This window comes from Mustela nivalis (assembly GCF_964662115.1).
Source record: "Mustela nivalis genome assembly, chromosome: 14".
Taxonomy (NCBI): domain Eukaryota; kingdom Metazoa; phylum Chordata; class Mammalia; order Carnivora; family Mustelidae; genus Mustela; species Mustela nivalis.
Window position 1 is genome coordinate 58,045,359 of NC_139033.1, and position 27,567 is coordinate 58,072,925.

The window sequence follows — 27,567 nt, forward strand, 5'->3', positions numbered from 1 at the left end:
CTTTTTTTTTCTTTGATATGCTAAGTTTTTTTTTTTAATTTTTTATTTTTTTATAAACATGTATTTTTATCCCCAGGGGTACAGGTCTGTGAATCAGCACTCACCAAAGCACATACCCTCCCCAATGTCCATAACCCCACCCCCCTTCTCCCATCCCCCCTTCTCCCAACCCCCCTCCCCCCCAGCAACCCTCAGTTTGTTTTGTAAGATTAAGAGTCACTTATGGTTTGTCTCCCTCCCAATCCCATCTTGTTTCATTGATTCTTCTTCTACCCACTTAAGCCCCCATGTTGCATCACCACTTCCTCATATCAGGGAGATCATATGATAGTTGTCTTTCTCTGCTTGACTTATTTCGCTAAGCATGCTATGCTTAGCTAGTTCCATCCATGTTGTCGCAAATGGCAAGATTTCATTTCTTTTGATGGCTGCATAGTATTCCATTGTGTATATATACCACATCTTCTTGATCCATTTATCTGTTGATGGACATCTAGGTTCTTTCCATAGTTTGGCTATTGTGGACATTGCTGCTATGAACATTCGGGTGCACGTGCCCCTTTGGATCACTACGTTTGTATCTTTAGGGTAAATATCCAGTAGTGCAATTGCTGGGTCATAGGGCAGTTCTATTTTCAACATTTTGAGGAACCTCCATGCTGTTTTCCAGAGTGGTTGCACCAGCTTGCATTCCCACCAACAGTGGAGGAGGATTCCCCTTTCTCCGCATCCTCGCCAGCATCTGTCATTTCCTGACTTGTTGATTTTAGCCATAACCTCTTTGACCTCAACCGCAGCAACATTTTCATTTTCTTCTGACTTCCACCAAGGTAGTCGTGATCCCCATTTCCAAGCCAACTCTAAGTCTGATGGGCCCGTGGGAAAGATATAAGTGCAGAAATGGCCTTGAGAGATTTTGAGAGATAACCTGTAGATAAACCACATTGTAGGAAAGTAGGAAATAGGAAAGTAGGAGGTAGGAAATATATCTGCTTTTTTGGCCAAGCTCAGTTTATGAGATGTACTCAAAATGTAATTTTATCCTGGTGTCTCCTCCTTCTTCAAAATATACTCAGGAGAAGGTTTTCCCTTGCCATGAAGAAACTCCTTCAATGGGTTCCTTTAATTCCATGTTTATTGTTTACTAATAAATGGCTCCAGATTCACTTCAGGTTCAAAACAGTGTCACATCAATAGTCACATGCCCATTGCCAGCAATTATGAAAATTCTGAACTCGGTTTACTGTTCACTCCTCTCCTTTCTACCGGCTGGGCCAGTTTCAAGAGAGCTAGCTGCCTGTCACCTGGAAGGCAGGACACACATCTTCTCTGTCCTAATTATTCTACTTTTTCCACCTGACTCATTAGCTATGGTCTTTAACCCATCCTGGGTTGAAACCCAGGGAACTATCTGGAAGCAGAAAGGCAGGCAGGGAATTTTCTCATATAAATTGCTATTGTTCTAAGCTGATTTTATGGTACCTGGGCAGAGAAGACTGTTTAAGCTGACTCTTATGCTCATGGAGGTCTTAGTAGTGAAATTTGGAAGGCCTTCGCTGGTCCCCTCCAACCACACCTCTAGCCTCTGCTTGTCCTTCTGCTGCCCACCTCTCCCTTCAGCCTCTGTTTCTTAAGTAGCCCGTTCTGTGGAGACTTTTCTCTGCTGGAGTCCCATTGCCTTTCTAGGCCAGCTTCTCTGCCTGGACAAAAAGGAGCTTCAAGCCATTCCTACTTTGGATCTCTCCCTGGTACCTGGGTTTTGCGTCTCTGAAACCAGCAAGAGAGAGGAGTTACTTTCTGGATATGATGGTGACTCACCTCAGAGCTGTCAAACCAGCTCTTCAACACGTCTTCTGCTCTTTGATTTCCTGAGCGGAAGTCAGTCTCCCTTCACTCTGGTCTCAAAGCCAGAGGAGGAATAACTAGCTCTCTCAACAATTGTTGAAGTTCTTCCTTCTTCCGTTTGACAGAAGGCTGGGGTGTCTCCAGTCCTCCTCCCTTTGGGAAAAAAGAAGCTCTCGGTGCAGCTTTCCCTGTGCAATGGTCCTCAAATGCTTTCCCCTTTCCTTTCTTAACATTTTTACATCCTCCATTTGGGTCAGTGTTCCCCTAGTGTCAAGCTCCAAATTTGTGAAACCAGCTCTTAACCTTTTGCTTTAAAATATGCGCATTTTGATTCAGGGCCTTACTTTGGTGTGCCATATCTAGCGTATGCTGAAATCTTTCTCACAACTTAAATTTTAGCATGCTAATACATACACACAGACACATTTTTAAAGCATTAGATAAAGGAAAACATCCAGCATTTTCGTATGAGGGAAACATGGCACCGAAGTATGGGAGGCTATTCAATGACACCTGAAACTTGGGCCTCCACAGACTCGTTCATTCATTCATTTAATTCTAATTGAAAAGGCATCATATGCAGGCACTGTGCTTAGCTCTGAAAACACAATAGTGAACCAAAAAAGGCACGGTCCCTGCTAATGGACTATACCGTCTACAAGGAAGACATCTATCCCCATTTTTATTTGCCCTTTTTATTTTTCAAATAAAGACTTTATTAAACCCTGTACTCTTGGTTCAATATCAGAAGTGCTCCCCTTTCGTCAATGTCAGCCCGTACGAGACAATTAAATCAACGTATATATGAGACAGCTGGTTCTTGCCAAAAAGTGGCTGGAATATATGATATGAGGTTGTTACCTAAAGTCCTTGCCAAGGTTTTGTGTTATTGAAACCTGAAAGTGCGCTTAATCAGAAGTACTTCTTGGTTAGAGCACCATGGGTCAGTAGGTGAAGCAATGGCACGGAAAGGACTCTGGGAACATGAATTTTAATTTGGTTCTGCCACTGACTGCGACCTTGATCAAGTCCCCACACTTGTGTCTCAGTTTCCCTGCTGGAAGAGCAGGAGGGGGCTTGTAATAAAATTGGCTGAGTGTTGTTGTGCTCTGTTTTCTTTACATCTGGAGAAGGCAAGTTAGCACTACAATATCTGTTTTGTGGATATTGCAACTGAGCTCCAAAAAAAAAAAAAAAAAAAAAAAAATCCAAAGATATTTCTGTATTCACATAGTAAATGAGAAGTCATGTAAAAGTTGGAACTAGGAATCTGTAACTCCCCAATCTTTTATCTTGGCAGTGTTCTTCACAATGTTAAATATGAACTCGGTTTTCAGTGGTTCAGCTTCTGTTTCCTTTTCACCATCTTTCAAGGAGAGGCTCTATACTGACTCCTTTCTAACCTGTAATGAAAGAAATATATAAGCTGACTCTTGAAGCTGTATTTTTTTTTTTTTTTTTTACTCTGGGGTTTAATGAGGACATGAGCTAAATGAAACAAAGCAGGTACCAAGGCCTCACTCTGAGCCAGACAATGATAGGTACCGAGCAGACTAGACAATGTGGTTAATCAGAGCTCATAGTTGTTGAGCGCTTACTTCCTGCCAAGTGATTTCTGTGGATTTTTCTTTTAGTTATCAAAGCAAACCCTGTGGGGCAACAAACAGCCCTTTTCTAGATGATTAAACTGAGGCTCAGCATGGTCGAACGTCCTTTCCAAGATCACACAGCTAGTAAGTGGAGGAAACAATAGTTTGAACCAAACCTTCTAACTCCAGAGTCCATATTTTTACCCACTAACTTACTCTGCCTTCCAAAGATGAATAAGATTAGATAGAACCTCTTGTGAAGAAGGTCACGGATGAATGGAGGAGAAAGATTTATAAATAACTGCTATGGAAGTACAGAAAAATGTGCAGTGACATCTGTTTGCCGATGGAGCAAACGAGTGTGTGAGGAAGTGTTGCAAAGGAGACAACATATGAACTTGAAGGAAGCAAATGAGAGATGGAGATAGGCATTTCCGAGCAAGAGCGTGGGGCTAAGGCACTGGAAATCTCTAAGATGTCCCCGGGAAGGAACTCTGAGTAGCTGAGTATGGCTTGAGCATAATACCGTTGGCTCCTTTCTTTCTAGATGTCCATCCTCTCTCAGGCTTTTCAGTGGGTTCACAGAATCTGAATGTAGGCATGAGACTTCTCACTATTCTGTCCTCCTGCCCAAAGCCCAGGGGACAGGGAGAATCCACAACTGCAAAGATATTGCCAACATCTTACCAAACACTGAGAAAAAGTTCAAGTGACTAGTTTTATTCCCCAAGGGAAAGCATACAGTTCTGAGATACCCTTTGATGCGGGAAACAGAGGCAGAAGAAAAATTATTAAACTCCTTTACCCACTGACAAGCCCTTAAAACAGGCAGAGTGACATTCCTCTAGGGACTACCTCCACCTTAAGGCTTTGTGAAGGGCAAAGGTCAATCCTAGCCTGACCAACCCCTTCCCCCAACCAGGATCCTGTAAGTCTACTTTAACAATTCCTTTGGAAACTTCCTTTATCTCTAAACCCTCCAAGTAGTGTTGACAATCATTCCCAAGCATAAGGAGCACTGGTAAGGAGTCTCACAACAAAGGTTTTATTACTGGAAATGAATAACATTTTTCCCAAAAACATCTAGCCCTTCGAGGTCTTGGAAGCCTTGTTTCCGAAATTCCTTAGGGATTTACACCATCCCTGACCCCCTCCCAACTTACAAGTATATAATGGACCACTCCTCACAACCCTGGGGCAGCAGTTCTTTCTGCCCACAGGTCCTGTCCCCTGTCCCCGTTCTTTAATAAACCACCATTTTGCACCAAAGACATCTTAAGAATTCATTCTTGGTCACTGGCTGACTTCCCCACCGAACTTATATTCTAAGACTTCATCACCTTAATCTATGGATGAGTGAGTTTTTTCTGATTGTGAAGTCAGCCGCAGACTGATGGTAGCTTTTATGTCAATGGCCTCCTGTCCCCAACATCCAAGTTGATCCCATACTCCATGTGACACCAAAATTTAGGCAACACAAATAAGTTAAGTTTTGGAAATGGATGTGAATAACGTTATTGAAAATAAGGCAATGTAGGCGCCTGGGTGGCTCGGTTGGTTGAGTGACTGCCTTCAGCTCAGGTCATGATCCCGGACTTCCAGGATTGAGTCCCGCATTGGACTCCCAGCTCCTTGGGGACCCTGCTTCTCCTTCTGACCTTCTTCTCTCTCATGCTCTCTCTCACTCATTCTCTCTCAAATAAATAAATAAAATCTTAAAAAAAAAAAATTAGGCAATGGGAGGGCGTGAGTTGAGATGATTCCCATTCCCATTCCAAGAATGCCTATTCCAAGAAACAGGCATCATGAAGAAAGAGAAAATTCCATTCCAATACATTTCTGAAGAGCTTATGGTAGTCCAGGCTTGTTCTAGCCGAGAAAATGAGGCTCTTGCCCTTTATTTGATGTTATTTTAATATTTTAAATAAAGTACTATGGAAGCTCAATGTGAAGGGAAGAAAAGTTTTTTTTTTGTAATGTCATCCAACAGTTTCTGCCTCAAGAGTCTTCCATTTATGGCTGTTTGTCTTGTTTTGTTTTTTCCCATGACAATTCATGAGAAGTAGTTAAAATAGCATTTCAATTAAAACACATTCTGGACTATTCCACAGTCAAGTATCAACAGATGCTTAAGTGCTGGTTTAAGGATTGACCACACCCACAGCAGAAAGCCTTATTAACTAGGCTTCTTTGTAGGAAATTCAAAGAATCACATGGGAACTCATTTTTGTATGGTTTTGGAGTAGTGACCATGTAAAATATTTGCTTTGTGAGAACAAGATAGAGAAGGATTTATATTTGCTCTTCTCAGGCTTTCAGTCCCTCTCCTGGTGTTTCAATCCATGCTACTAGATGGTCATCTCTGGATAGAAGCTTGGAAACCATTTTGTGGGGAGGGCGGTGTTGAACTGTATTTCCTCATAAGCTTTTGTTATTTCTGCTTATCGGGACTAATAAAACAATAAACAGAGAGTTTTTGAGAGAAGATTGAGTCACTGGGTTAAAAAAAAAATCAGTGAGAATTGCCAAACTATTAATTTTATAGAGTACAGTACTTGTATTCTGAAAAGGAAAAGGATAGAATTCCTGAATAAAAAAAATCCAGATTTGTAATAATGAGGGCTATGATAATAATCACATTTACATCTAATAATTTTACATCTATTATTTTTAAATATTGAGATTATTTGGCACTCTTGGATAGGTGTCATTTTCATTTTACTCTTGAAGAAATCCTGTCTTTGAGAGGTTAAGTATCTTACATGAGTTCATATAGCTAATAAGTAGGATGACGTGGACATGGACTTGAACTAATATCTACAATGCTCAAGACCGAACTTCAGTGCTGTTTTACTGCCTAAATTAAATGGCATATTTAATGCTTAAAGAATATGTAAACTCAGAAATCCAGGTTCACAAACAGCTTCTAAATGTTCTATTTTAATGCTCTCACAACACGCTTAATTCTTTGCCCTATTCTTCATTTAATGGAAAAATTGCCTGCTTGTGCACCCTCCCCCTGTAAACAGCTTCCGCCCAAGTTCAAGAGCCACATCTAAGCACTGAGAAAAACACAGGATCACTCAATTGATGCTTTCTGTGTACATCCTATGCCTCTTACTCAGACCTTTTGAACAGCTCCTAATCTCTTGTGGTTGAGAGATTTTGACCTGGACCTATGACTCATGTTGCCAACAACTTCTTTTTCACCCCCTGACCCTGTGTGTTCCGGAATCCTAACCTCAGTATCTGATCCCTAATGCCGGTCTCCCTGGATTCTCGTCCTCTTACTTGCTAATCTCTCCCTGAGCTGACCTCTCTGGAATTAATCAATGATCTACCTGCCAGTACCTTTTGTGCCACCAAATTCCCAGTCCTGACCCTCTGGCCTTCTCTCAGTCCATTGTCTCCCAAGCCCTGTTAGAACGTGCTTTGAGGGAATAGTCTGATATACAAAGAATCAAAATTAGTTTCAAGATTTACAAAACATAAGCCTTGAAAATAAACATATCTCCAGAGACCCAAAATGGGAGGTATGGACGTGTAGATCACACGTCCACAGAGCATGGCACCAGTCAGGAGTCAAAAGAGGAAGGATAGCAGGAGGGAGTATAGAAATCAAGGAACTACTGAAATGGTATGAATTTTCAAATGTACAATTATTTATGTCTAGCTCATCTCTTCTAACTTACAGTCTCTTTGAAAACAGAGATCTGAGTTTTATTTCATTGTAGATCTCACACAGTGTTCGGTATAATACCTGGGCCTAGTTAGCCCTTATAGAGATATATTGAATTAATTAATTGACTAACACTTAATGCATTAACTAGAAATGCTCCTTTGATCCCTTGGTCCTCTAAGACTATCTTTAGCACCTCTATACACAAGTAAACAAGGCATGTCTATAACTCTGTTTATCAGTTTACTTTCCCTACTAGATGAGGATTTTAGGATTTAAGAAAGGACTGAAATTGTCTGTGTTGTGGTCTGGCATTCATCTGCATTTTCCAAAAAGAAAGAAAATGTAAATAGGGGCGCCTGGGTGGCTCAGTGGGTTAAAACCTCTGCCTTCAGCTCAGGTTATGATCTCAGGGTCCTGGGTTCAAACCCCATCTCACATCGGGCTCTCCGCTCAGCAGGGAACCTGCTTTCTCCTCTCTCTCTCCCTGCCTCTCTGCCTACTTGTGATCTCTGTCTGTCAAATAAATAAATAAAATCTTAAAAAAAAGAAAGAAAGAAAGAAAGAAAATGTAAATAAATAAAACGAAGACACGAACAAAAAGAATAACAGGAGTCCATGCTGTTCAGCCTCCTTTATAAGAAAATAAAAATATTCCAAGAAATAATTCAAGGTACATCTGTACCTGGACAGATTAGAGTAAGTTACAACCCGGGGCAAAATGAAAAGAGAACCAAACGTCCTACTCCTAACATATATTTGAGAACACATGGAAAATAACACTGGGACTTTGAAAATACAAGGGCTGGCCCTGAGGATTTCAACCGAACTGCCTTGCCTTCTGCTTGAACAACCGAACAAAGAGCTGAGGGGCCATGTTCCGGCCTGAGAGCTCCCCACGTGTTTGCATTAGTGAGGTAAGCAACTGCAAGGAGGGGACTTAAAAGAAGACTTTGTATTGTTCATGGAGCCTTTCAAGCATGGCCAGGGTGGAATTCCATCTGTTCAGCTCAGTCTGGTTCAGTGAGCCGGTTCACTTTTAATGGTTCACTGACTTGTGACACCTAGTAGAAATTACAACCAATGTTTTAACAAAAAAAAAAAAAAAAGAAAGAAAGAAAAGAAAACCTTTACATGATCATTTTTGAAACTGTGTGGCATTTATGAAAGTTTACTTTGAAGTTTTCGGCTCCGTGTGTTTCTGATCTGTTTCCACGACTTCTTTCTCCGGTGGGGAGAAAAAAAAGAAAAAAAAGCATTAAAAAATGCCGCTGAAAAAGAGGACTACATTTGTTGAGCTCTGTTTTGCACACTGGCTTAATTTGTGCTTGATTTCAGACAAACACAGGAAGTTACAGAGCTCTCACTCAAGGCTTGCATTCACCTAACCGTGAGCTCTTTATACGTAGAAAGAGCTATAAATGCCTACCAGTCTGCAGCAGCTTACCAGATCCTCTACCTTGAGGAACAGGTAGAATTCCACTCTCCTTGCTTGAATGACTCACTGAACAATACCAAGTTATTGAGTTTTTCAGGAGCGAGAAGGTGATGGGGGAGGGTGCTCCATCTGATACGTGCTCAGTGGCGTCTTACAAAAAGCCTGTGTGCTTGCATGGACCTTTGCAGGAGGCCAGGTGCTGATCAGCGATTGTGATCAGTTAGATCATCATTTGCACTTACCTAGAGGAGAAGCAATCAAGTGGTGCAGGGCTCTGATGATGTCAAGTGATGAATGGTTATTTGCCATGTATTTTGCAAATAGCACATTGGGCATGATGAAGGAGAACCCTTGTAAGAAGTTCAACAAATAACACAAGGCATTCCCACTACACTTTAAGAAACCAAAGCTGCCAGACCTATTTCTCACAAGGTGAAGGAAGCATGCAATCTACCAGGAGAAAAAAAAAAAAAACAAATAGAGAGAGGAATGCTTAAGGAGGATTTCCACTGCATGCACTGGAGATCTGAAAAGAATGAAAGCAAATCTCTAAAACAGAAATGTAAGGTAGAAGGAAATGCAAGGAGGCAGACCACATCAGGCACCAAGTCTGGCTGATTATGCCTTCATCACTGAACGCCACTGATGGTTTTGGCTTATCTAACACACATCGTACGCTTCAGTTGACTCCAAAAAGTAGCTCCAACATTTTCATCTGATCGTTGCTGAGTACAGGAGGGAACTGTAACACAAAACGGACAGGCTATCCCTGGGTGTCAACACTAAAGAGTTTCCTGTTGGTAGTAACACTTCATCAAGTAAAAGGATCCTGATTTGTCTGTCATCAATGAAAAGGACGCCATTTAAAGTATCTCCTTTAAAATGAAGCTTTTGCCATTTTTTGCTTCCTCTACATCTCTGACATTACTTCATTTTTTTTTTTTTGAGGTTAGCTTACCATTTTACTCATTCCAAGACTGTCCCTTTAAACTGGGTTCTTGCTTTTCTTCACAGTCACCTCCGGGATTGTCATTGCCAAGTCAAAGCAAGTGGGGCAGAGGAAAGTTTACAAAGGAAGCATCTGAAGCAAGCTTGCTTCTCTGAGGTCTACTCATATCTCTGATGAGATCCTTCCCTCTAGACTTTCAGGCTGTTAGTTGCTGGATGTCCTGTCTTGGCTTTGTCCCTTTGCATTTGTCTCAGACTTCAACTTCTGAACAGTTCTCATCATCTTCCATCAGAGTGAGTGGATGGCTCATTTCCGGCCTGTTTAAGACGGGTCGACAACATGCTATTAATACACAGAGCACTTGCTATTCTTGGTTTCAACCCTTTTTAGCCTAGTTTCTCTATACTAATCTTCCTTTCCAAAGCTGCTCATTTTGAACAGTAAATTCTATTGGTCAAATTAGTCTTTATTTGATTATTTTTCAAATTATTTGAATTATTTTTATTTTACTAGGTGGCCAAGGAGGCATCTAGTAGATCAACTCTGTCCACTTTACAGATCCATTTTTCTTCTTTTTAAAAGAAAAAAAAAATGCTATAAAGTGGTTTGCATGTTCATCCTCCCCCCAAAAAGTAAGCACACATACAACACACGAAACTGTAATTGGACCTGAGTTTTTACTAACATTTATAGAAAAAGGAAATGCTTCTCCCTAGAAATGAATATGAAAATAAAGAGAGGAAACTGACAAATACACTACCAAAAAAAAAAAAAAAAAAAAAAAGATGTTTCTGAGTACTCTCTGGAAAGTGCAAATCAGCTACTTGTGTGTCTGTGGGTTAAACCTTTCTTTGGAACTATTTCAGGGGCTAACCTGGGTGGCATTTAGAAAATCACAGCATGATTAAAGATTGCTGGCATGCTTTACAAAAAGAAAAGAAGAAAAAGAGGAAGGTCAGGCCTCACTAACTTCTTGGAATTTCTGGAAGACACAGCTGACCATGGAGACAGAGAGAATAGAATGAACACCCTATTCTTTGCATTTTTTTTTTTTTTTTAAGAAAGCTTTTGATACTGGTTGTGTGAGATACTATGAGAAGTTTTAAAACAGGTGAAATCATCAGGACACGGGGAAGAAGTGAAAATACGTAGAGTTGTACCCTGGAAAATGGGTTCATCTGCCCATTCAAAAGGTAACAAATACAAAAATGTGTGTGAAAAGTTCTAAAACATAAACAGAAAATAGACACTTATTGGACACCTACTGTGTCCGAGGCATGTCACAAGCTTGCTCTCAGTGGATCTTTGCTCAGCCATGCTAGGTAGATATGGCTGTCTTCCTTTACCACATGAGGAAACTGACTCTCCATGAGACTAAGTAGATAGTCTCAAATGACCTGGCTGGTGACTGAGTGGGGGAACAGGTATTCAAACTCAGGTGTAGCTGGCACCAACCCTCAAGGTCTTGTCACTACGCTGCATGGCCTCCTGGGGAGACTGATGTTGGCATCTCTGGAGCCCAAACCCTTCAGCCTTCTTTTTCCCCGGGAGGGCTCTCTGCTAGCCTCTTCTTCCAGATCCCCATTAAACGGATCCTGGATTTCTCCATCCACAGTAAGGTACAACAATGACGGTATTTGGATTTCCCATGTTTTTAGCCTTAAACGAAAGGGATTTTGTTCTAAGAGGAAATTCTAGCATTTGGGGAATGACAGGAGGGGAGGCTTCCCATCTCCTTGTGACCTGCTCCTGGCTCTGCAGAAGGTCTCCCCTGCTCATGTATACCTTTAAATATGAGTGTGTGCAATGCACCGTGCAGAGTTCAGCAACATCTTTTGGCTAACTAGCTGACATTTTGGTGCTTAATAAAAATGGACAGAGCCTGGGGGAGTCAATTACAATGAGGGTACTGAGCTAGAACCTCGCTGGAAAGGAAGAGGAAAAACAAAAGAATAAAGTGGCTAGAATTGAAGAAAAAGTTTAACAGGTGAACTTTGATAATGGTTACATTAGTTCATATCATGAACTTTGTCCCCATAACTTTAGGATGTCTTTTAATGTTCTAGTGTCCATACCTCTCAGCTAGTAAATATTAGACACTATGTATAGTACATATACACACTAAACACATACATATTTACACACATATATATTTACACACATACACACACATACATATATATACACATGCACACACATATCTCAAAAAAGCAATCATAAGTTCAATATTTATAAGGCTTTTGAAAATTAAAGCAAATTACAATTATTAGACAGTTTTTTTTTTCCTATAATTATCCCTCGAGATTATTTTTTACATCCTGGGGTATCACAAAATCAAAGTACCTTATGCTCCAGTGCAAGAAGTATTTTGGCCTTCAGAGAATAAATGCCCTGAGGAGCTTACCAGAGGGACTTGCTTGTAAGGGAGAGTCACTTCCTGTGTTTCTTCCGGAAGTCCATTAATGATCCACCCCCCACAGGAATCCCCCACGATAGGTAACATAGCAATTTTAACGTCGTCCTTTCATGCTTACATGTGGCATTTGGCCAAGATTGTTGAGAGCCTCCAAAGAGAGTATGATTAAGAAATCAAAATCTTACCAAAAGTTTTTTGTTGTTGTTTTCTCATAATCCACACTAGTGATTCTCACACCCCTTGTTTTAGGAATCCTTTACACTCTTAAAAAATATTCGGTACTCAAAAGAGATTTTAATTACATGGATTATACCTATTAACATTTACCTTGCTAGAAATGAAAAAGCAGACATTTCAAATATATATTTATTAATTCATTTAAAAATGACAAACCTATTACATGTTACAGTTGATCACAATTTTGTGAAAAGTACATATATTGTTCAAAACAACCCAAAATTAGGGAACTGTCTGGCATTTTAAAAATATGTTTACAAATCACTTCAGTGTCTGGCTTATTAGATGACAATTGGATTCTTATGTCTGCTTCTGCGTTCAATTTGTTATGTTGCTCTGGGAGAAGCATATGAAGAAAATCCAGACTCACACAGATCTATAGTTAGAAAAGGGAGTGCATTTTTGTAATCATTTCAGCTAATTATGGATATCCTTTTTTGATACTACACCAATACTTGACAGGCGGTAGTTTCCTTTCGATCAGTTGCAATGTGAACTATGAGATTATAATAATTAACTTTCTATACTCTGTTAAATTGAATCCATTGTTTTATCTTGCATGCTTTTCATGAATCCTTTGCCCATGTATGATTTTGTATGCCAAGTATCAATATTTGGAAAATATGGTTTCATCAAATTATGTTAAACTTCTAAGTGTTGACACATATCATTGTACAATATTTTAAAAAATTATCTGTTAATTGTAGTATCACCAATTTCATAAGATAAATGTTTAAGTCAATTTCATGGTGGTGAATGTAGTTTTCCAAAATTCTATTTTTCATTAGAAAGCTCAAATTTTATCATTGGCAGTAAGTATTGTCAATTGTTTTTCTTGAAATGACAGGATTCACTTTGTTGTCAAGAGAATTTCAGCCATATATCCATGTCTGAAAATACTTCTCAGTCATTCTTTCAAATCCTGTCACATGAAAATTTTTTAAAAAGGTTAGTTTAGCTTGCAACTCAAACAGTTGTATAAGAAGTTTTCCTTAAGACAACCATTACACTTTGGTATACTGGAACAATTCCTATTTTGTCACACAGAACATTAAAAAATACATATTCAAAATTAGGATGTAACAAAATTAAAATTTTATTTATTTATCAAAGGCATTCTTAAGTGAAATTGACAATTTTTTAAAACCAAAAGTACGTAGCATTTAAGAACACAATGATGCTTGTTTTGTTTGGTACTGCTGCCTTGAATCGTCCTAAGGCACCAGCAATTTTACCACCATTGTTTTTCCACTGTCAGTAAAAAGTCAAAGTGGTAAAAAGTTCAGATAACATCTTTATTATTGAAATAGTTTTGGCTTCATGCAAAAGATTTCAGGCACCTCCAAGAGGTCTATGAACCACACTTTAAGAACTATTGCTCTATATAAATAATCTCTTGTGCTTATAACTACAAAAACTTGAGCATCCTAGAGCTATTAGAAGCTCTGCATCCTTGCCTTTAGGCTTTTTCTGACTGGTTATCTGTGGTATTGTTGATAAAGTGTGGGTAACTATGTAAGTGTTGTCATGAAATTTCCTCAAGGTGAGTGGGTTTCAGTTAGTGCTTTGTCTGCTAGCTGTTTTCACTTGCCTGATTTTAGCCCCATATTCAATAATTACTCAGGTTTTTTAGATATCTGGCCTTTCTTTCATGTTCTGCAGAGCTGAACGGCTGAACTCTTCCAGAGCAGATATTGTATCTCTTCCATTTCTGAATTTGTACCACATGACACTTGGTAAGTGCTTGGGAAAGGTTGAGGTTCGGTGAATTAGAAGATGACAGGGTGGGTGCCTGGGTGGCTCAGTGGGTTAAGCCGCTGCCTTCGGCTCAGGTCATGATCTCAGGGTCCTGGGATCGAGTCCCGCATCGGGTTCTCTGCTCAGCAGGGAGTCTGCTTCCTCCTCTCTCTCTCTGCCTGCCTCTCTGCCTACTTGTAATCTCTCTCTGTCAAATAAATAAATAAAATCTTTAAAAAAAAAAAAAAAGAAGATGACAGGGTAGTTGTCTTGCTGGGGGATATTGTTCACCCTTATTTTATTACTGTTTATTTAGGGTAAGTGGTAGATGGTGATATGAAAATTACCTAAGAATGTAAGGCAGGATCATTTTTGGATACTGTCACTCACTTGGTCATCTTTATTTTTCTCCTTGAAAATTCAGTGCCACATTCATGTTACTAAAGAAGCTTGCAGGCTATCTGAATGTGCCTATCTAGTTCCTTGCCACACCAGAATTCCAGAGCAGCTTGCTTTTGAATTACTAGGAAATCGTGCATTATTTTCCCTCATACAAATTGATAGAAGACTTTGCTGTTTCCTCAGATTTTGTGTGTCTTTGGTGCACTCACTGAAGAAAGTCATGAAATCAAACAGGCTTGAATTTGCCAAGTGTGTATTTAGAAATAGTGATTCCCCATCTCTAATTGTTTCACTTTGTTTCTGCAAAAATTAATATATTAAACCAAAATGTATGCATCCTTTTATATTTTGTGATTTATTTCATGTACATTCACATTGTTATTTCACATAAAAAGAGCTATTGTACATCGAAGATTGTCTTTTTGCCGATCTCTAGACTGGAATCTAGAGTCTCTAGATCTAGAGATCTAAACTGCCGATATCTAGACACAGTTCTGGTTGATGCTCACAAAAATTCTGTGAGGCAAATATTTTTACCGGTCCCAATTTATAGATGAGGAAACTGAGGCTCAGTGAGATAACTAACTTGGACTTAGATCTACCAAGTTACAGAAGTGGAAATCTAGCCCAGTTCTCTAACTCCAATGCTCGAATCTTTTCCACTAAAGCACACTCCTGGAAGTTTAATTTTGTTATTCTTATTGAAAATACTCCAAATTCTTTATCAGAAATTTGCTTCGAAACACTTTGGTTTGGGATTTACTGTTTTTGGAAAGCTTAAGAAAAGATTAAGAGTCTTAGGATTGATATTATTTTTAAAAGTCTCAAAGCTAAGAGAGAATATTATCAAACCCTGAAATATTTGGTTAGGATGACAGTCTGGAATATTAGTAAAAGTACTAGGTTAATGCCTTTAATAAACTTAGTGCTTAGCTAAATGTTGAGTTTTATTTTGTTTTTTAAGTTCTTTGCTTTATTATAGCCCATTTTCAAAGACAATTCTTAATTTTTATCTTTAATATAATTTTTTTAAATACTATTTAACCAAATTTAGTAAACTAACAGAGAACAATTTTCCAATTTAGGTTACAGATATAATAAAAATGGATTTAAGAACCATTTCAGGGGCATCTGGGTGGCTCAGTGGGTTAAGCCTTTGCCTTTGGCTTAGGTCATGATCTCGGGGTCCTGGGATGGAGCCCATCATCCAGCTCTCTGCTCAGCAGGGTTCCTGCTTTCCCCCACCCCGCCTGTCTCTCTGCCTATTTGTGATCTCTCTCTCTGACAAATAAATAAATAAAATCTTTTTAAAAAAGAATGATTTCAATAATTTCCTAAATATTATATTTATGTTCTTGAAAAAATTATATTATCCCATCTAATAGTATTTAATAATAATACAGAAAGAATATTGGCCTCATGAGTGTGACCCAAGAGCTATTTTGAACTTGTGCTTTCCGTTGAAATTGAGACAATAAGTTAATTTCTACAGGGCATCTGTAAGTCAATGAGTATTAACCTTTGTCAAATGTCTTAGTGTCAAATATACAGTTACAAAATTGAAATGCTCTTCATAAAGTTCTCTCTCCTTCCAAATAGACCTGATATAAAACTCCATGGATTTTCCCCCTCATCCACTAGCAAATATTATTCAAATGGTACTGTTGAACGTTATTCATTTAGATGACCATTCATTAAATAACATTTATTTTACCAAGTGCTGTTTCTAATGCGGGAAAATCAGCAATATAGGGACAAAGAAAAGAATAAAACATGGTCCTGTAACGGTTTGTTTTTGTTATTTTTTCCAACAATTAAATTGCAATAACTCAGATGGTACATTTGAATCTGCTGCATAATCAAGTGAAATTTTAAATGTGTCAGCACCTGGAAGACTGAAAAAAATACTCTACATTGTTAACTGTTATTATTATTTGTGCTATTTTAGCACAAATTGAATCATCTTATTGCCTGGTCCAGTTATCTGTAGACTGAAGATAGATGAAATAAAAGTTACATAATTAAATGCTTCATCCAACTTATAGGAGTCTAAGATTTCACTTTTGTGGAAACATTAAGGAATAGACATTCAAGTGTTCTTGGTGGGTTGGTTTGACGATATGACTAGGCTCATTCTGGAACACTGGTTCTCAAACTTAAACAGGCATCAGAATCTTCTAGAAGGCTTATAAAAACACAATTTGCTAGGCCCTGCCTCCAGAGTTTCTGATTCAGTGGATCTAGGGTGGTGGGGTTCAAGCATTTGCATTTCTAACAACTTCTCAGGTGATGCCCTTGGGGCTGGCTGGTCCAGGGACCACACTTTGACAGTCCCTCTTCCAACATAGCTAGAGTCACACCAGATGTCAGAATGTGATATCTAATAATGAATTATTTGTGTGAGTGAATCTATAGCTATTCCATTAACATATCAATAAAGATAATCATGTTAAAGGTTGTAACTGCATTTGTGGTGGAAAAAGGAGAGAGAAGAAAAAAAGGGAAAAGGCCTCTAATAAATGATTTCAGTAACTGAGCCAGCATCAGTGAAGGAAATAGAGAATCTTACTTTGCTTGCTGTATTTGCACATTATCTTTAAAGTCATGACAGTAAGTGTTGGAAGTGCTATCCCGACACAAAGATCATGACTCGATAGCATCAGATTTGGGAACAGAAGAAATAAAAATATTAATGGGAGAAAAGAAATACAATCTTTTCCTCCTCAAGGTAAAAGGAACACTTTAAGTAAGCTTCTAATGTCTTTAAGACACTGCATTTCATCCATATGTAACAGGTCTAGCCTTAAGTCTGGTAAAGGTTAACTTCATGGAGCATGGAGGGCACCACTAAGTGATCAATTGCTTTAGCAAGCAATCTAGATTCCTGCATGCACGTCTGTCCTTGGGGCTGCTGCCCTCCCTAGAACCCCCGTGGCCAACTTGCCACTGCAAGCCCATCACCTTTCTGTGGACAACACCTAGAAGCACACAGACCTTTCTGAAATTCTAAGCAAGACCTGGAGTACCTCCCTGAATCCTGAGCCCACAGAAATGTAACAAAGTGACTATTATTCAGATACTCTCTCACTGTCACAGACAATAATAATGCTTGGGAAACGTTGGGGCCATCCAAAGAGGGAGAATTTTGTCTGAAGTAAACCCATTATCCTGAAGGGATCTGCACCAGTAACTCACCTCATTCAACTCTGAGCTATAGTGAATCCCACCCCCAGGAAGGGTTTAAACACACAGCTTTATTCCGTAATGGTAGGTAGCCCAGGACCAGTGGGGAGGTTTCATGAAATCATCAGGGACCCAAGTCCCTTCAAGTTCTCTGACCCGCCAATCTCAGATGTCAGTCATGTCCCCATGATTCAGGATGAGCTTCTGAGGTTCCCATTAATATGGGCTAAGCACACTAAAGAAAAGGAAGAGAAAAGGCATGGCCCAACCCTTGAAGGAAGACATTTTACAAATCCCACACAGAAGCCTCTCTTACATCGGTCAGGAAGGTTGAAAAATGATAATTGGACAACAAGGAGCTCAGATGAAAATTAAGTGTGCCTTATTAAAAAGAAAGAAAAATATGGATACTGAGTAACCTAATAATAATTTCAGCCATCAGGTCCCAGAAAATCAAAATTCTTACTTCCTTCCCATAGAAAGGGGTAATAAAGGGGGAAACATACCAACATTATGACTGAGTGTCCCACACTCTAGGGGCATAAAAGCTCCTTGGAGTCCTTGCTGAAGTTCAGAATGCTGGTGCCCAGGAGATGCTAAGTTGACCTTCTCGTTCAGTCATTGTGATCCTGGAGGTACCCAGGGCCACACTTTGAGAAATACTGCTTTGCAGCTTCATTACCATTTGTCAGCCTTTCACCTGCTGCTGCCTGGAATGCTCTTGGTCATCCCTTGATAACAAAATGTTTTGTTCCTTTTTAACTCTCTTATTCTCTATAATTAGATCATACAAATGGGTTGGACATACTCCTCAGAATAATAGTTCTGTTAACATGGCAAAGTTGGAAGAGTAATGACAGATGGGTTTGGGCGTTGCAAGAAGCCCCTCCTTGCAGGCAGGCAGGCAGGAAAAGTCTGCCCCAGGAGGAGCTAACCCGGGTCCCAGAGTGGAGAGGCAGGGCCAGGCCTTTTGGTGACTCTAATGGCCGGAAGCAGCCAGATCAAGCACGGCAGTCAATCTAACAGTGAGTGATTAATAGCCAAGCAGGATCTCTGGAGCTTTATTCCCCAGTCCCTGCTCCGCTTCCTCTTTAACACTCAGGTAAATGTCAAAAGTGGACCTAGGGATTATAGCTGACAAGGGGTAAATGCCTTCATGTTGTCCTCCAAAGGTTAAGGTTTCCCACACTCAGTTGGAAGCCCCAATCTCCAATAACCATTAATCCACTCTACACTGGTAGGAGTGAGCATATTTATGACTGCAGTCACTAAAGGGTGAAATAAAGATTAGTTTTTAGTTAGGAACGCAAAGCTTTTGAGATCAATACAAACTCACTGCTGAAATCAATCTAAAGTTTGGAATTTTTAAGTAAAGATTTACTGGGCTTCCCTGTACAGTTAATTTTCCAAAGGGAAAATAAACTCAGAAATGTAACATAGTAATCAAATTGAGTAAACACCAGTCAGTTTGTAAACTGACCTTGGTTATGTGCATAGCAAATAAGTGTGCAAAGCAATAAAAATGCCCATAATGTGGATTGTAAATTTGCCAATAAACAGGTAAAACCAAAATACACATATAGATTTACATGATAAAAATACTAGCAGCACATTTGCTTATTTGAAAACATAAATAATCAATAGACATTAATAATGAAGTTATTCGTGCATTTCCCCATTACTGTGCATATTAAGTGTCTCAATTATTTATACTTAGTTTGATAGATAAATGTATGGCTGTATTTTGTAAAAAGCCTTCGGAAGGGATATAGAATTGTTCTTGAAAACAAAAGCTACTGCTTGAATATGAGAACAAGCAGACTGGAAATACATAGCTTGTTATACTCCTCTGCTGTTCATGTTTGATGCATGTATACAATTTATTATGCAATTTCTTGAGATTTGACAAAGTAATTGTCTGGCAAACCATAGGTTTAATGATTTTTTTGTTTCTGTTTCATATGCAAAGGCTAGGTATTTTAGGAAAATGGTTTAATAGATCAGTGCCTATAAGCACGACTTTGCTTGTTATATATCTGTAGGTTGTGGAGACCCAGAGATATTTTAGGAGAAGTGTGATTCCATGTAGTAAATTCATTTTCTTCAGCAGAGTAAGTGCATGAAAGCTTACAGTAAGCTATAAGTTCAGAAATTATTTAAGCTACCCATAGGCCTTCATAGTGGAACTGCATATCTTCTCCATTGGTGTGGGGGGAGCAAACAGGAGAGCGTCTCCAACGCGAAGGGGGTCTTGGAAGACAGGCACAGCCTCCAGTTAATTTCTGACAGGGATATTGTAACCACAGGTTGGTGTTTTCTGCAGATAGTGGACGGTAAAATGACCAGCTTCACTCTAAATGATCTATAGCTCAGACTCATCGGTCACCATCTGCTGCCTGGATGCCAGCAATGGGCGCAGAAAGCCCTTCACCTGGAGCATATTCCTTCCATTTACTCCATATCACGGGGCAGAGCTGTAGAAAAATTTAGGTTCTGAGTACTGATGTTGTACTCTTTGAAATAGTTAGAGAGTAGAGTGAAATTTTTTTAGTTGCTTAACATTGGCATCTGCCACCTGGTGCCCCACTCTGGGGAAATACACAAAGCCACTGAGCAAATGTGTATATATTCTCAAATAGCAGAATCCACGTGGGTCATAGGAGACAGGTAATATTTCTTACTCCACTAAAGCTATTACATTGGTCCTAAAACAATAGCTTAATAAGTCATACCCTCTAAAGATGGGTAAAGCAATTTTTAAGCTTTACAAAGTGCACCTATACTGTAAATAAGTACACTATGTATATCTATGTGGGTGTAGATGTATATGTATGGGAAAATATAATTCATGTGTGCACACACATACATATCTGTGTGCTCCCGTGTTTATGTACAAGAATGGATATAAACATGCATGCAAAATTATCATATTTATCCTGGTAGAGAAAAGTGGACTACTTATATTGTTTTCAGATGTTTTGATCAGCAGTACATTATTTTCCCAAATAATGTGGTGGTTTTTAAGTTACTTTAATAAATTACATTTTTATTAAGAAATTTATTTAGTTAGCACAAATACACCCTCAGATTTCTGACACGTGCCATTAGAATAAAGCAATCTGGGGTGAAGGTTGGGGAACCACCATCGTGTATGTGTATGAGTTCAAGAAAAGTGAGATTAGGAGTTATGAAACCAGAAGAGTTTTTAGTCTCTGCAGATTTCAGAAGCATATTAAGTGACAGGGTGCTTAGATGGTCCTAGAGCACCAGTTCTTCCATTGCATAGACCTCAAAGCATTTGTTCTAAGAAACAACATGTGAGGACAAAAGTCATCTCACACACAGCATTAGGTATTTTGTTGAATGAATGAATACACGCACACATACATACATTAGTGAGACCCACCTGCATACACAAGGGAGACAAACAAGTCCAACTCTTCCAGGCCCAGTGGTGACCAGTTAACGGCTTAAGTGGCTCCAGGCAGCAAGTTGGGCCCTTGGGAGCCACAGGATTCTTCCAAGTCAGCAGGGAAGGAGGCCATACAAACAGAAGGAAGCTCTTAGAGCCTCAACTCTTCATGTCACAGGAATTCCTGAAATAGAAGGCTCTAAAGGGAAATCTATATTCAGCTCTGTATCTTTGTGCATCACAGAAATCCATCTACCTCCACAGCTACTTGTTACAGACTTAGCAGAATTCTTGAAGAAGAATACATGGTGTAGATACACACTCTCTGGTGCCTAAAATTACAAATTTCAAAAAACTAGCACTACCACAAACCTTGCAAAGTCCACAAAATAACATAATTTTAGCTAACTAACATATACCTCTATAATGCTCCTTTCCATGAAATTTTGACTTATAAAGTCTTATAAAGACTTATAAAGACCTATAAGTCTTCAAAATGTACGATGGCAAAACAAACAAACAAACAAACAAATCTTGTAATACAATTTTCTAGAGGACAAATAAGAGATCAGTGTTTCTAGTCTTTCTTCTGCCATGATTGATCAAAATTTGTTTTTTTAATTTTTGATAGCTTAGAAAATTTTTTTCAGCTTCCCAACATGTATGATAAATTTCTTTCATATACTTTCATACACTAACTATATGATTTCAATTTTCTTGTGCAGGGAATCATCTTAAATACCCCCATATTTTTCAAGGACTATTTCAAGAGTACATATTCATATCACAATAGAACTCCAATCTAATTTTTTTCCTTGACAGTGTGTGAGTCAGCACAGTGGAAAGCCAGAATATTCCTAGTAGTCATTCTTTCATTGGGGCAGCTAATAATAATCTAACTCTATGTGAAAGTAATTGTGAGCACATAAATTACATCCTAATATATCTTACTCGGTTCACATTACATTCTCTGTTCAACTTCTGTTTCACCAGTGTCTCAAAAATGTTTAGGGCTCCTTCTCCAACACCATCTGACATGAAAGAAGTTCAAGTGGAAATAGAGAGAAATTTTAATTGGTTACAATTAAAATGTCTTATTTTTGAAATTTTACACATTGCTGGGACCCCTCCCAGAGCCTTGCAAGTGAAGAAGCCTTCCAGGTTCAGCTTTCCCTGATCACTGAATTCAGGCATAATTTATCTGAGGCCCCTCATAGCTTGCTTGGGTGGCCCAATCCTCCTGCTTCCCAAATTCAAGAGAATTTACCCAAACTCTGTGTTATGATTTGGGAGCCTATATTCAGTGCTTCAGTCAACATTTCAAGGAAATAGAGATTCAGACCTGGAGATTTAGAGCTAAAAAGGAAATTACTCCTCTCTACTCCATAAGTGATTAAACTGAAATCTAAATGAATCCAGTTCTACCTACAAAAAAACCCTGATTCTTTGAGAAATTAGGTTTCTTGCCTAATTTTACACAGTTGGGAAATTGTGTAGTTGAGATTCTAACCCAGTCTCTTTCCAAAATCAACATTCTTGATCACCATGTTATATCATCCTCAGCTACTTACATGGACATATCTCCTCCTATAATATTTTTTGCATTGTTTTTATCAATTCAAAAATTATTTTCACATTTATTTGCTTTCTTGACTGTTATATTGCCCTTAAAATATAAATGGTACAAAATTATTATTATCCCCTTTTACAAATGAGAAAATTGAGGTTAGAGGCATTAGGATGTTTATGTTACCAATGAATGATAGAGGAGATCTTCAAATACTTTTCTTTCAATTCTAAATCCTGTGATCTTTTCTCCTGTTCCCCCTGGGCTTATGAACTATTGGATCAACTGTAGCTACAACAGTCCTATTATGGAATTTCCAGTGTTCATCAGGACCAATAGAAACAAGATCAGGCTAGGTCTGAGATGCTTTTCCTTATAGCTTTTTCTCAATAGGCCTGTGTTTGAGTTTTCCTCTGTAGTTATAGAACTCTGACATCTTTCCTACTGAAAAGATACTGAAAAAATATTGGACTTCAGTGGCAAAGTATTCATTTTCTGCATGTTACACATCTGAAGTATAACCCTATTAAATAATAAATCTGAAGACCATTACTCAATGGCTTGTTCCTCCATAATAGCACTTGTTTATATCCTACAAAAGCTCAGTGTACTCTTTGGTCTCATCAACCCCAAAGTAAGGACACTATTTTGCCTGTTCTTCCTCCTTTCATGTTTTTCACATGTAAACCATTTAAGTTGAAATCAAGTTGGTTGGTGATGGATGAAAGTTGGAGACATCAATATGAACTCATGGTTAGTTTATATGGATGCAGATGGTTCTCTATATAAACATGTATAGATATGTGTACATACATGATTACTATACATACATATATTTCCTTGTCCTGCCTGCTGTCAGGTCTAAAGGAAGCATCCCGGGAGCAACTAGCACACTCAAGGCTCACATCTTTATTTTTTTTTTTTCAGCTCTTCATTTTTAATACCATCTCCAATAAAAAGAAGCAAAATTCTTAGAGAAATGGTTGATCCTAAGACTAAAGCATGAATTATACAAAGTGAACCTGCACTATCTTGCCATGGCAGGAAGGAAGGAAAGAAGGGAGGGAGGAAGGGAGAGAGAAAGGAAGGAAGGATGGAAATGGGGAGGGAGAAAGAGAGGGAGGGAGGAAAGGACAGTAATGACAGGGAATATATCGAGGGATACAGGAGCCAGGTGAAAGACCTCCCAATGGCTGAAGCTGAAACAGTTCAAACAACAGAATAAACTAGTACTGGATTATAACCCAAAGAACAAAAATAAATATCCATGGGTCCAAACTGATGTAAAAAAAAGAAATGATTAAATAAATAAATAAATGGGGAAGAATATATCAAATATCCTTTGCCGACAAGTTCCAGATATTTTATGTAGATACTTCCACCTCAGGGAGTTGGAGCATAACTCTTCCATTCCTTAAGTATGAGCTGTAAATAACAACTTCTTTCCAAGGAGTACAATTTAAGGGAAAAAGTTGGGGGGGGGGCGCTACCCTCAATGTGTAGAAACCTAGCAAATACTACTTCAGCCAGGTGATCAAGTTTAACATCCACATTGATAAGTCATGTTGCTCACACGTACCCTTGATATTATGAGATTAAAATGTCACCTTGTTGACCTTCGTGGTCCTCCTCCTAAAAACCCATCAAGCCAGTCTCATCATGAGAAAAACATCAGACAATTCTCAATTGGAAGATATTTTTAAATTATCAAGTCAGTATCTCTAAAAACTCAAGGTCATCAGAAACAAGGAAAGTGTGAGAAACTGGACAGTTAAAACAAACCTAAGGAAATACGACAACAAAATGTAATCTGATATTCTGGGTGGGATTCTGAATAAAGAAATTAGGTTAAAAATCAAGTGAATTTTAATAAACTATGGACTTTAGTTAATAATAGTAATGTATCAATATTGTTTATTAATTGTAACAAATACACCATACCAACATAAGTTGTTAATAATAGGGGACACGGAATGCTAGGTATATGGGAACTCTGTACTATCCTTTCAATTTTTCTGTAAATCTAAATCTATTCTAAAATTTAAAAATTATTTTAAAAATACCTCTATAGGGGCGCCTGGGTGGCTCAGTGGGTTAAGCCGCTGCCTTCGGCTCAGGTCATGATCTCAGGGTCCTGGGATCGAGTCCCGCATGGGGCTCTCTGCTCAGCAAGGGAGCCTGCTTCCTCCTCTCTCTTTCTCTGCCTGCCTTTCCAACTACTTGTGATTTCTCTCTGTCAAATAAATAAATAAAATCTTTTAAAAAAATACCTCTATAGCTTAGGGGAAAAGAACAAAATAGAATATCATATTAATAATAGTTTCAAAAGAAAATAGACTTGGCAAGTACTAACAACTACCCATGCTGAGGAATAATAACTTTGGAGATCAACAGCAAATATACACACACATTTTTACCTTCAAAATTAAACACTGTACTCATTACCTAAATTCATTATATTTGAGCTTTTCCCAACCATCGATAGCACATATTCATTAAATAGGCAAATAAGCATTTACATATGAGATTCAACTGACAACTTTTACCCACTTCAGAGATGCCATAGAATTTTGGGTCAAGAGTACATGCATTTTTACATTTATGGAATATTACAATTGAAAGCCTTTCTTGAAGATAAGAACTGCAAAGAGTTCCATCTTACACTCACAAAGGAGTGTTCCTGACATTTCTTTTGAAGCATTTGGTTTCTTTTGACTACTGTTAGAAAGCCAAGAAAATTAATATACATAAAACAAGATAAAGCTGGATAAAATGTTCTTGCCGATGAGATTAAAGTGCCTACAGGGAACTTAAACCAATCCTTATCTCAACCCATGTTACTTTAATGTTGAGCTCAATAATATGTAATGTCAAAATGAAAAGGGTCCAGTCCAGATTTACCATGTTGTCTTAGCAGCGACTGTATGTTACCATCAAATTTTGAGAAAATACATCCTTTAGTTAGTTGGTTGTCTTTTAAAAAATAGAATGAAATGAAATACCCAACAGAATTCTTGAATTGTATGTCACCTCAACCAACCAACTCCCAAAATGTATCCAAACTGTCAAACAAAACTTCAACAGTATAGCGACATCAAGCCATTGACACTGAGCAATTCAAACTTTCTGAAGTATTGTGAAATATTATATTTCAAACAAACATAATAGAAGTAGAAATAGGATTGGGTGTACTAAAGTGGGGTGCAGAAGTGGTAGGCTATGGTGAAAAAATAAGAGAGAAACAAAGAAAGATTATTCTGAAAATGGACAATTGGACAAATTTGCACTAATATCAAAGAAACTGAGAGCAGAAATAAATAGATATTTTAAGGTATAAACAGCTCATCTGTAAGGGAAATTGGACCTTACTCAAGATGGTATGTCCTTGTAAATACAATAATATTTATTGATTAAGCATATAGATACTTGATTAAAAATCTTATATCACTGTCTCTTGATTATGAAAAATTCAATGGTCTGGTGAATATTCCAACACAGCAATACATATCTTCATTTTTAAGAATTGGTAAGAGAAAGAAAAAAATTGCCACAAATAAAAGAAACATTTGAAGGGCGCCTGGGTGGCTTAGTCTGCTAAGCATCCAACTCTTGATTTCAACTCAGGTCATGATCCCAGGGATCCAGCCTGTGGGCTCCACACTCAGTTGGGAGTCTGCGTGAGATTCTCTCTCTCCTTCTCCCTCCGCCCCTCCCCCGATCTCTCTTTTTCTCTCTCTCTCTAAAAAATAAATAAATAAATTGGAAAGAAAAAGATAGGAAGGAAGGAAGGGAAGGAGGGAAAGAAAGGAAAGAAGGAAGATAGGAAGGAAGAGAGAGAAAGAAAAGAAAATTTTGAGGGTGGGAAAGGTGATGAGGATAATTTGCAAATTTAGGTCACAATTCTTTGTGATAAAGCTGCACTGTCTTGCTCATAGGGAAACATTTCCATACCTTCCTTTATTCAACATTCAGAATATGGCATTTCTACAGTAAAACAAGTACTTTTCCATAAACCCCAACTCTTGGAAATCTTTGATGCATATAAAATGGTTTATTTGTGAGTGCACATAATTTCTGTTAATACACTCAAAATGCTTCCAATTGTTTATGGTTGTATATGACTATTTCCCCAAAGATGACTTGGTAAATACTCTGGCCTCAAGCTTCTGGGCAGTTTTCAGGAGTAGGATTGTTTTCTTCTTGTATTACTTAAACCTTCATCTTATTCCTCAAGTCATGAAGAAAAGTTCCCAACTGTTCTCTGAGGAGCATTCACTTTAGTTTTATCTCAATGCAGCCCCACATGAGTTCAGTGAAGGAAATGCTCTTTCCAAATACGGGAAAACTGAGACCTGGAGAATAAAAGTGATTTGTCCAGGGTCACAGATAATGTCAAAGACAGGGGCGAAAGCCCAGCGACCTCTTCTCTCATCTCAGTCATTGGCATGAAGGCCTTTTGCCAAAAAGCCACTTTTCAGAGTCAGGCATATATTCGACAACCTATCATCAAATTATTATTAATAATAAATGACCTTACATTTTTAGAATCTCATGTCTCCTTAAGACATGTACATAGAACACCAATGTTCCCAAAGATAAAAGAATGGTGATTTTTAAAACTATAGGAAAACAAACTAAAACATAAAACATTGAAAGAATAAAGTAAAAAATAATGGTTCTTCTTTTGTTAAAGTAACCCAGTTTTCCTGGAATAGAATTATGAATTATTGCAAACCTGAGAAAAGCAGATGTCTTTATTCCTTCTATCCCATATTTGTTGGGTTCTGGGCCTAGTGTGCAGAAAAGAAAGAATAAAAGGAACACTAAGAAGTCTTTAGCTACATCAGTGTATTTTCTTATTTAACAAACATTCACATGGCTCTGCCATGTGTCTGGAAATGTTATAAACACTTTGAGAAATATTGACAAAATTTAAGCATTATGAAATCCTAGAAGGCAGGTACTATAATTATCCTCATTCTTGAATGTGGAAACTGGGCAGAGAAATGTTATTTACCCAAAGTTGCAAAGATGGAAAATGGCAAAGCTAGGATTCAAATGTAAGTGGTCTGCTTCCCGAATGCAGGCTTAGAAACACAACTTTGTGCTACCT

General features: G+C 38.3%; 1 long non-coding RNA gene across 2 annotated transcripts; it reads right to left on the reverse strand.

Moving 5' to 3' along the window:
* Positions 1-690: 690 nt before the first annotated feature.
* Positions 691-11,930, reverse strand: LOC309848253. Of its 2 annotated transcripts, XR_014302923.1 has the most exons (4): positions 11,844-11,930; positions 9,510-9,817; positions 1,819-1,998; positions 691-928 (listed from the first exon to the last, which is right to left on the reverse strand). It is a non-coding gene; the product is annotated as an uncharacterized lncRNA (long non-coding RNA). The 2 variants fall into 2 exon arrangements; XR_014302924.1 differs by lacking the exons at positions 691-928; positions 1,819-1,998 and adding an exon at positions 3,173-3,248.
* Positions 11,931-27,567: the final 15,637 nt, after the last annotated feature.